Consider the following 10331-nt stretch of genomic DNA (forward strand, 5'->3'; position numbering starts at 1 on the left):
TTGGGGCACAATTTGCCTAATCGTCCTTTTAGTGAAGCTCGTTGTCTCACCTGCCCGAAGCCCCAGACTACGCCGTCCCATCACCGGACGCACTCACCTGCGGTGTGGCTGACAGCTAGCTATGTCCGTATCATACAGCAGTGAGAATCATTCCCCCAGAGCCACCATGTCCGCGGGTCCCCGTGCGCTGCTGCCGGGCAGTCTGCTGCTTGTCTCTGTAGCGTCTCTTACATACAGGTGGAGGGAGTGCCCAGAGGAAGCGGTGGGAGACAGACACTCGCATCTGAGGGAGGGAGGTGTTTCCAGCACATGTCTGCCGCTGGTTCACACTAGTACATTCTCCTCCTGTGATGTAATGTGGAGGACTGTATGTGACAGAGCGTGGCTGCCTGTGCGTGGCCTGAGGTACGGTCTGTCTCTGACGCTCGTGCCCAGTGGCGTAACGTGAAGCTTGTGAGCCTCGATGTATGAACTCCAGCAGGGCCCCCAACTAGCACAGGTCTTTAATAGTAGTGGTCTTCTCTTATGGGCCCCCAGGACCCAGGCGTGACTGCAATCCCTGCACCCACTATGGCTACGCCGCTGCTGGAGCCGTACGGTGGGCGATGAAAGGTCTGACTGTGCTAGAGTACAGGGGCTGGGGTGAACACTGGCACAGCACAGCCATTACCTTATCAGCAAGGAAGTTACCTCAGGTAGTGAAGAGCGAGCGTGCCCGGATTAGGCTACTTTCACACTAGCGTTGTGTGACGTACGTTGCGATGCGTCGTTTTGGAGAAAAACCGCATCCTGCAAAGTTGCCCGCAGGATGCATTTTTTCTCCATAGACTTGCATTAGCGAAGCATTGCCACACGTCGCATCCGTCGTGCGACGGATGCGTCGTGTTTTGGCGGACTGTCGGCACAAAAAAACGTTCCATGTAACTTTTTTGTGCATCGCGTCCGCCATTTTTGACCGCTCATGCGCGGCCGAAACTCCACCCCCTCCTCCCCAAACATTACAATGGGGCAGTGGATGCGTTGAAAAACTGCATCCGCTGCCCCCGTTGTGCATTTATTTCACAACGTGCGTCGGTACGTCGGGCCGACGCTAGTGTGAAAGTAGCCTAAGGTGTTATCGGAGCACTCTTCTATCCTAATCGAATATTTTTGGCGTGCACGAACAAAAAAGTTGCCACAGCTGCATGTCTCGCAGCTACTCGACAGCCGCATACATACAGCCATGGCGACATGAGCTTCTTTATTCGAGCACGCTGAAAATACTCGGATTAGGACACGCTCATTACCACTCGGGGGGGAAGCCATTTTCTGGGGTTTCCCTATGCTAGTAAGCTGGGGGCTCACATTTACAGTCAGTTCTGCCTCCCACCCACATATTCACACTGTGAATGGGAAACTGACTCAGTGGAAACTCCCTTGATAGAAAGTCACGTCTGGTCACTATCAGCAGAGCAGGGGTCTCGTTTACTAGAAAGGGAAAATTAACAAGGAACATCAGAAGGAAGCAGTAATATTACCCCCCCCCCCCCCCCCCCGAAACGCAGATGTGTAATGGGGGTCTCACAGTAACACAGACCCTTATAGGTTATTAATCCTGCAATTTGTATTTGGTCCCTATTTCAAAGGTGTAATCTGTTTATTAATGGTCATTTACAGTAAGCTGTGGTATTGTCCATGAGCAGGTTCTGTCCAGTTTTGTCTGGTTGTTCTTGGCGCCATTTTCAGGCTTTGGATTGGACAATCTTGAAAAAAAGGCAGGAAGGATTTATGTATAAATAAATGATGGGCTGTCAGTTATCCTTCACATCCTGTCAGAAGATTGAAGATCCCGCCCCACCGCCTCTTTTTTATACTCTTTAATCTACAGTATGTTATGATATTTATTTGAGGGGGGGGGGGGGGGGGAAATTCACACAGTATTTTGTGGGTGGATTGGATTATATATAGGAATCATTTATTGGTGTTATGTAATTTATTTAAATGTTATATATGGTTACCTTCAATGAACACCACGGCCATTATTCTCCATTCGTCGGTGTCTTGTTTTATTTCTAATGGGTTTTGTGTTACCATGTCACTTCTCTGATATAACTAACCAGAGCCCACGACAACAAAGTGTAGTGACCTAGGCAGAAAATCAGAGTCCCTGGATGCAGTGTCTTACAAAAACATACTGCAATTTACTCACCATCCCCAGGTCCAGTAATGAGTCTGCCACTGCCCCCAGTATCTGATATTGGCTGCAGTGCTGACGTGACGTCGACAGCCAATCACTGAGCTCTGCGGCTTTAAGCTGCTGAGCTCAGTGATTGTCTTTTGCTCTGTCAATGTAATGTCAGCGTTGCAGCCAATATCAGATAATAGGAGCAATGGTGGAGACTCAGTGCGGCATCCAATGAGGGTGGGTATTAAAGGGAAAAAAAACAAAACAGGCACGTCCATGAGTACATTTAAAAGTGATTCCTCCATTAACAAGTAAGGCTACTTTCACACTAGCGTCCTGCACTGCACGCCGCTATGCGACGTTGCAGCACACTGACGCTAGCTGTGGAAGCGCCGCACAACGGGGGCAGCGGATGCTGTTTTTCCACGCATCCGCTGCCTCATTGTGAGGTGCGGGGAGGCGGGGGCGGAGTTCCAGCCGCGCATGCGCGGTCGGAATTGCTGTACACAACGCACAAAAAAATGTTACATGTAACTTTTTTTGTGCCGACGGTCCGACGCAACACGACGCAACCGTCGCACGACGGCTGCGACGTGTGGCATTGCGTCGCTAATGCTAGTCTATGGAGATAAAACGCATCCTGCAAGCACTTTTGCAGGATTCGTTTTTTCTGCAAAATGACGCATAGCGACGTGCAGTGCACGACGCTAGTGTGAAAGTAGCCTATTTGTGTTGCTTTATCATGATTGCCACTTATCCACCGGTATCCCATAGTCCATGACTAAGGCCGGCGTCACACTAGAGAGTTTTACAGACGTATGAGAGGCGCAAAAACTACGCATTGCACACGGACCAATGATTCTCTATGGGGCAGCTCCTATCTGCCGTATATTTCTCAGCCGTATTTTACGGGCGTAGAAAATCACAGCATGCTGCGATTGTCAGTGTATTGCGCAAAAAATCCGCCAATGAAAGTCTATGGGGGCGAGAAAAATACAGATTACACCTGGACCAACAGTGTGACTTGCGAGACATACGCACTGGTGTTCTAGAGAAAAGCCGGCAATTCAGTGCGGTGTACAGTAAAATCACACTGACAGGTTAGAATAGGTAGAATAAATGTCTACACATATATATATATATATATATATATATATATATATATATATATATATATACACATATACATACATACATACACACACACACACACACTAGCTGTTTCCAGCCAGCTAACGCTCGGCACGCTCATTGCTATCTAATTAACGCTGCTGGTGATTAAACTAAAGTAAATAATGACAACATTCAATAGCGCTTACGCAGGTGGTAAATTAACTTAAAATGAAGTTAATAAAAATAATATCTCTCTCTGTCCTTATCAATCTGCTCACGTGTTCGTTGTTGATAACCAATCCTACGATTTAGTCGATATTGTTGTTGTCGATCAGCTACTGCATCGTTGTCCGGATTTTCCTGCGGCCTGTGAGATGGACCTGGTGACTCTTCTTGACTCATTTTGTTTGGGAGAATGCGGATGCAATTAAATGTACGTTTACCTTGGCTGAAGTGGTTGAATTACATAGAAAGGAAGTGCTGCATGTGGTAATGTGGGGGGCGGAGCCTTGTGTGGTAATGTGGTGGGGGCGGGATTATGTGTGGTAATGTGGTGGGGGCGGGATTATGTGTGGTAATGTGGTGGGGGCGGGATTATGTGTGGTGATGTGTTGGGGGGCAGGATTATGCATGGTGATGTGGTGGGGGGCGGGATTATGTGTGGTGATGTAGTGGGGGGGCGGGATTATGTGTGGCGATGTGGTGGGGGCCGGGATTGTGTGTGGTAATGTGGTGGGGGCGGGATTATGTGTGGTGATGGGCAGGATTATGTGCGGTGATGTGGTGGGGGGCGGGATTATGTGTGGTGATGTGGTGGGGGGCGGGATTGTGTGTGGTGATGTGGTGGGGGGGCGGGATTATGTGTGGTAATGTGGTGGGGGTCGGGATTGTGTGTGGTGATGTGGGGGGGCGGGATTGTGTGTGGTAATGTGGTGGGGGGCAGGATTGTGTGTGGGAATGGGGTGGGGGACAGGATTATGTGTGGTGATGTGGGGGCGGAGCTACTGTGCAGGGGGCGGTATTAGCGAGTAATCACGATGCTATATATATATATATATATATATATATATATATATATATATATATATATATCACACACATACATACATATAATTGTCTAAGGGGTACTTCCGTCTTTCTGTCGGCAACTTCCGTCACGGAAATCCCGCATCGCTGATTGGTCGCGCCAGCTGCCTGTCATGGCTGCCGCGACCAATCAGCGACGGGCACAGTCCGATTAGTCCCTCCCTACTCCCCCCCCCTGTCAGTGCCCCCTGCGTGCTTCACTGCTGACACATGACCCGCACATGGTGCACGAGGTTATAATGGGGAGAAAGCAGCCCGGGCCGTGTGCTGCTCCTGCACTGCCGGAGATGGCGTCTCTGCCGCTCTCACCACCGGCCGTACATCTGCTCCTCTCATGGACAGACGGGCCGGAGACGGTCTCCAAAAAGCTGCCATACTACTTGGGCTGTGTTACATACTTCTCTGTGTCATATACTACGTGGCCTCTGCTATATACTACGTGGCTGGGCAATATACTACGTGGCTGGGCAATATACTACGTGGGAAAATATTCTGAAAAGTTCCCACGCTCGAGTTCATATGAAGACATCCAGCAGAGGGCGCATCACCGCGACTCGAGGTAACTACAGTACATTCCCCTGCATTCCATTCATTCACTAAGTTTTACAGGCAGGATCACAGATGCATTAGCAGAGCTCCTGGGTGTAAAATGATTTAACCCCTTCAGATGGATTTACAGCGTGGGACAAGACTGTAACGACGGAAGGTATGGAATATTGTTGTTTGTTTTTTTTAACTTTATTTCAGGTGACAAGGGTCTTCAGGTGGATTAAGAGTATAATAAAATATTAAAACACCCTGTGTCTTTATTTCATTAAAATACTTTTTAATAATGTGTGTGTGTGTGTGTGTGTGTGTGTTTTATTAACCATTTCGTACTATTGGATTAATAACGGGTAGGTGTCATAATTGACGCCTCTCCATTATTAACCTGGCTTAATGTCACCTTACAATAGCAAGGTGACATTAACCCTTCATTACCCCATATCCCACCGCTACAGGGGAGTGGGAAGAGAGAGGCTAAGTGCCAGAATAGGTGCATCTTCCAGATGTGCCTTTTCTGGGGTGGCTGGGGGCAGATGTTTTTAGCCAGAGGGGGGCCCAATAACCATGGTCGCCCTCTAGGCTATTAATATCTGCCCTCAGTCACTGGCTTTCCCACTCTGGCGGAGAAAATTGCGCAGGAGCCCACGCCAATTTTTTCCGTGATTTAAACCTTTAATATAACAGAGCCACCAAATTTTACACAAAGACACTTCTTACGTTAGTAAAGAGGAATATGTAATAAAAGAAGGGATATGAGATGGTTTACTGTATGTAAACCATGTCTCATATCCTGTCGGGTTTGTGAAGGAGATAGCAGAAAAGCCTGTAATTTAATTGCCGGCTTTTCCTATCTAGCGCTGAAATATATATATGTTTTAAGAATATTTGACCCGATGGATCCATGATATGTCCATTTTGCAAGACTGCGAGAAAAAAAATCGCCGTACGGAAGCCATACGGATACCATACAGATGACACAGGGATAATTTGTGCGTAAAAATCGCATCCTTGCATTGAATACGGAACAGTGTTTTGGGACAATTACTGCGTATTACGGCCGTAAAAAATGGACCCTATTTACTTACGCCTAGTGTGATGCCGGCCTAAGACGCTGCGTTTTTGATGCGGGGAAAACGCACAGCGTCAAAAACGCTATAAAAGCTCATTATGTTTCACCTGCAAAACCATGTAGCTGATCATAATGACTTTGTGGCCCTTTAGGAGAAACAGATGTTTCCATGCAAGATAGACTGTGTTGACACAATCAGTTGTTTGTGAGTTTTTTTTAATCTCAGTATTTGTAAGCCAAAACCAGGAGTGGGTGAAAAATGCAGAAGTGGTGACGTGTTTCTATTATACTTTTCCTCTGATTGTTCCACGCCTTATTTTGGCTTAGAAATATTGATGTAAAGAAACTCCTCACTCAAACTGTGGACATGGCTTAAAAGTTCCAGCAAATTGGATGGGATTTATAGAAATATCATGCCCGCTGTGCTTTTTTTGTTTACTCTGTGTAAGGCTGCCGTCACACTAGCAGTATTTGGTCAGTATTTTACATCAGTATTTGGAAGCCAAAACCAGGAGTGGGTGATAAATGCAGAAGTGGTGCATATGTTTCTATTATTCTTTTCCTCTAATTGCTCCACTCCTGGTTTTGGCTACAAATACTGATGTAAAATACTGACCAAATACTGCTAGTGTGAAGGCAGCCTAAGCTGACCTGAAATTCATATTTCAGATCCAAAACGTGTCAATTTTTCTTGTAGATATGCATCAAAAACGCATGTAATCAACACAAGGAAGTATTAAAGCGAAGCAGCTTTGTTTAAAACATGACATTCCAATAAGAGACAAAAAAAAGCAGCGTAGCAAAACTGTATGTAAAAACCACACTGAAAAACTACAAGTAATCTAATTTACTTAATAGGTGAAAAAAATCTGCAACATCAAAAGCTCATTGCGAGAATGTAGCCTAGGCCATGTGCATACATTGAACATTTGGTGCGTTTTTTTACCTCAGTATTTGTAAATTGGTGATGAGCGCAAGTGCTCGTTACTTTTGTTTGCCATGGTTCTTGAGTATGCTCCAAGTATTGTGGGTGCTCAAGTGACATATTCCAGTCCCCACCCCGCATGTTTTGCAGCCGCCTAACAGCCACAAAACATTTGGGGGACTGCCTGACATACACCGGCGATCTCCACATGTTTTGGGGCTTTCTAACAGCCACGAAACTTGCGGGCGTGGGGACTCGAGCATGTCACTCGAGCACCATGATACTCGGTGCATACCTGAGCACCGCAGGCAAACTCGAGAAACGAGCACTTGCGCTCATCACTACAAAGAAATACTAAGGTAAAAAAACCTCACCAAAAACTCAATGTGTGCACGTGGCCTTAAAGGCCAATTCATTAAAGGTATTTAAGACTGGAATAAAACATCTTAATACATTGCAATATTTTTGTGCAACTTAAAAGTTGTACAAAAATGTGTTACTATTAGCACTACCATGCCAGCTGTGCCCATATGAGCAAAGCATGGGTGGGACAGGCTGTGGCTAATTCCACCCATCATATTCATGACAAATTATGCCACGTTAGTAGCCTAACTAATTGGGTAACATTTTTGCCAAAGTCTTATGGTAATTGTAAAATGCACCTAATTCATTACAGGAAGTGCGCCTCTTAACCCCTTTCCGACATCGGGTGTAATAGTGCGCCGCCTTTGACGTGGGCTCCGGTGCTGAGCCCACATCTTTTCTGGCATATGTCAGCTGCTTTGAACAGCTGACATGTGCCTCTAACAGCCGCGGTTGGAATTGTGAACCACCCGCGGCTGTTAACTAGTTAAATGCCACTGTCAAATTGACAGCAGCATTTAACGCGCATTTCTGGAGAGCGTGCAGTAAATCCCACCCATCGACGTCCGTGTCACATGATCGCGGGTCGCTGATGGGTTGGCATGACAATGTGGGTCGCCGATGGGTTGGCAGACCTATGGTTGTCAATGCCGGAATGCTATGAGCGCCACCCGGTGGTTGGTGCTCATAGCAAGTGAGCAATTCTGCTATATACAGGAGATCTGATCATTGCCTGTATGTAGCAGAGCCAATCAGGATGTGGCAGATTCTAGTCTCCCATGGAGACTATTAAAGCATGCCAAAAAGTTAAAAAAAAAAAGTTTGCATCCTAATCAAAAATCAATCAGTAGAGCTGGCATGACTAGATTTGCACATCCCAGTCCATCTAAGTGTATGAGCACATGTTGCGGAAAGGTTTGCGGATTTTTCCACACTGATTTTGGTAAATCCGCAGGAAATCTGCACTGCGGATTTACTGTGGAATTACCGCGGTTTTTGGCTATGTGCACACAATGCAGATTTACTGCGGATCCGCAGCGGTTTTTTTCCACGCAGAAACGCTGCAGATCCACAAAGTGATTTACAGTACAGTGTAAATAAATAGGGAAAAAAAATGCTGTGCTAATGGTGCGGAAAATTCTGCATTGAAAACGCTGCGGATCAAAAGAAGAAGCATGTCACTTCTTTTGTGCTGATCTGCAGCGTTTCTGCGCCCTTTCATTATAGAAATACGCAGGGGTAAAAAACGCATGAAATCCGCACAACATCCACAACAAAAACGCACAAAATCCGCACCAAATCTGCATCTGCGTTTTCTGCCGGGAGATGCAGATTTTGTGCAGAAAATTCTGCACCCCAATCTGCAACGTGTGCACATAGCCTTTCCATGGATTTCACCTGCGGATTCCTATTATGGAGCAGGTGTAAACTGCTGTGGAATCCGCACAAAGAATTGACATGCTGTGGAATAAACAACGCAGTGTTTTAGCACGTTTTTTTCTGCAGCATGTGCACTGCGGATTTGGTTTTCCATAGGTTTACATGGTACTGTAAACTCATGGAAAACTGCTGCGAATCCGCAGTGGCCAATCCGCAGCAAAATCCGGAACGTGTGCACGTAGCCTGACACTTCACCCTGGAGCAATGTCACAAATGCGCCATACTGCAGCGATGATATTGTGCCAAGACATCTACGGTAATCAAAATAAAGTCCACCGATGCTGTCTGGTAAAAGCCATTCTACAACTCCTATTTATAGTTGTCAGTATGTCAGCGATACCCTAATATACTTAATGACGTTCTGATGGATACAAATATCTGCTATTCACAACATGGTTGATGTATTTTTCAGCCAAAATCTTATTTATAGTTGTCAGTATGTCAGCGATATCGCTGACATACTGACAACTATAAATAAGATTTTGGCTGAAAAATACATCAACCACGTTGTGAATAGCAGATATTTGTATCCATTCTACTACTCCTGTCCAGACGATGGATTGGGATGTGCAAATCAATTCAATTCACCAACTCAGCGACAATATAATTGGTCCAATCTCTGTAGGTTAGCAATGTATATATGAATGACGTGTGTGTATTTATATGTAACACCTACGGTATATATCATTGATGAGGTTGATAGTTATCCTGTATACTGGAGGTTACAGTGTCAGCATTTCTGAGCACATAAGTTTTACCTTATCAGACGTAGTCGACAGAACTTGTAAGATGTAGCAGAGCTGAGTTGCCTGATTGAACAGGTGCAGCTTGTCTAATATAGTAGTGCTGTGTTTGTCACAAAACAGAGTTGTACTTCTGGCAAGTAGCAAAGCTGAGCTTTCCTTGTATTTCTTAGGGCCAGATTCACATAGTCCTATGGAAAACTAACCTTTTCCATCCAAACAAAAAAATATTTTCGTCCATGTCTGTTCTTTACATGTTTATACAACAGCAATTAATACAAAACCAAATATGTTTGTTATGTAATTATTGCAACAAATTTGTTACAAACAGGTTCCATATGGTTCTGTTTACCGCCCATTGAGTTTAATGTGAAAAGTGCACAGTACGCTAGTCATGCGTGAGGGGCTGTTGTTCTCCCACACCTTAGCACCCCACAAATAATTGGTGTCCCAGTTTCCATGTGCTGTAAGTGCAATGCAGTCCACTCACGTTTTGGCCATAGGCCTGGTTCTCACAAACGCCTTAAACTAGTGGAGATTTCAGGTAATAGGTAAATAGATTGTGTCAAAGAGAACAACTAAGAAATCAGTCAGATCCTACACCTGCCACCAATTTGCCGTGGAACAACACTCCGCTGCCTCCAATCATCAGGACAATTATGAAAAAAAAAAAAAAATTTTCTTCTCCATTTAATTTTTTTTTCTTCTCTTTCAAGTCTACACCTTTCTTTCAACACTACTAGCAGCCTCATGAATTAATGACCTTCATCACTGTGTTTCTTCACACACACATCAGTGTTCGAGTCCAGAGAAACTGGGAAATTAAAATATATTTTTATATTTTTCTTTTCATAAATACAAGAAAGGAAAGACATGTTTTTA

At 45.2% G+C, this 10331-nt stretch overlaps 1 protein-coding gene across 2 annotated transcripts in view; it reads right to left on the bottom strand.

Annotated features, from left to right (window-relative positions):
- Window positions 1-10068, bottom strand: part of STX11 (syntaxin 11) — a 108720-nt gene extending 98652 nt beyond the window's left edge. Inside the window, exon 1 of one of the 2 annotated variants that reach the window (XM_077283036.1) lies at window positions 98-492. The gene's annotated coding sequence lies outside the window, so the exon portion shown is untranslated. Of the gene's footprint in view, window positions 1-97; window positions 493-9939 lie in introns of those variants that run through there. The other variant, XM_077283037.1, reaches the window with a different exon arrangement.
- Between the last annotated feature and the right edge of the window lie 263 nt (window positions 10069-10331).

The sequence above is a fragment of the Ranitomeya variabilis genome, chromosome 2 (genome assembly GCF_051348905.1).
Source record: "Ranitomeya variabilis isolate aRanVar5 chromosome 2, aRanVar5.hap1, whole genome shotgun sequence".
Classification (NCBI taxonomy): Eukaryota; Metazoa; Chordata; class Amphibia; order Anura; family Dendrobatidae; genus Ranitomeya; species Ranitomeya variabilis.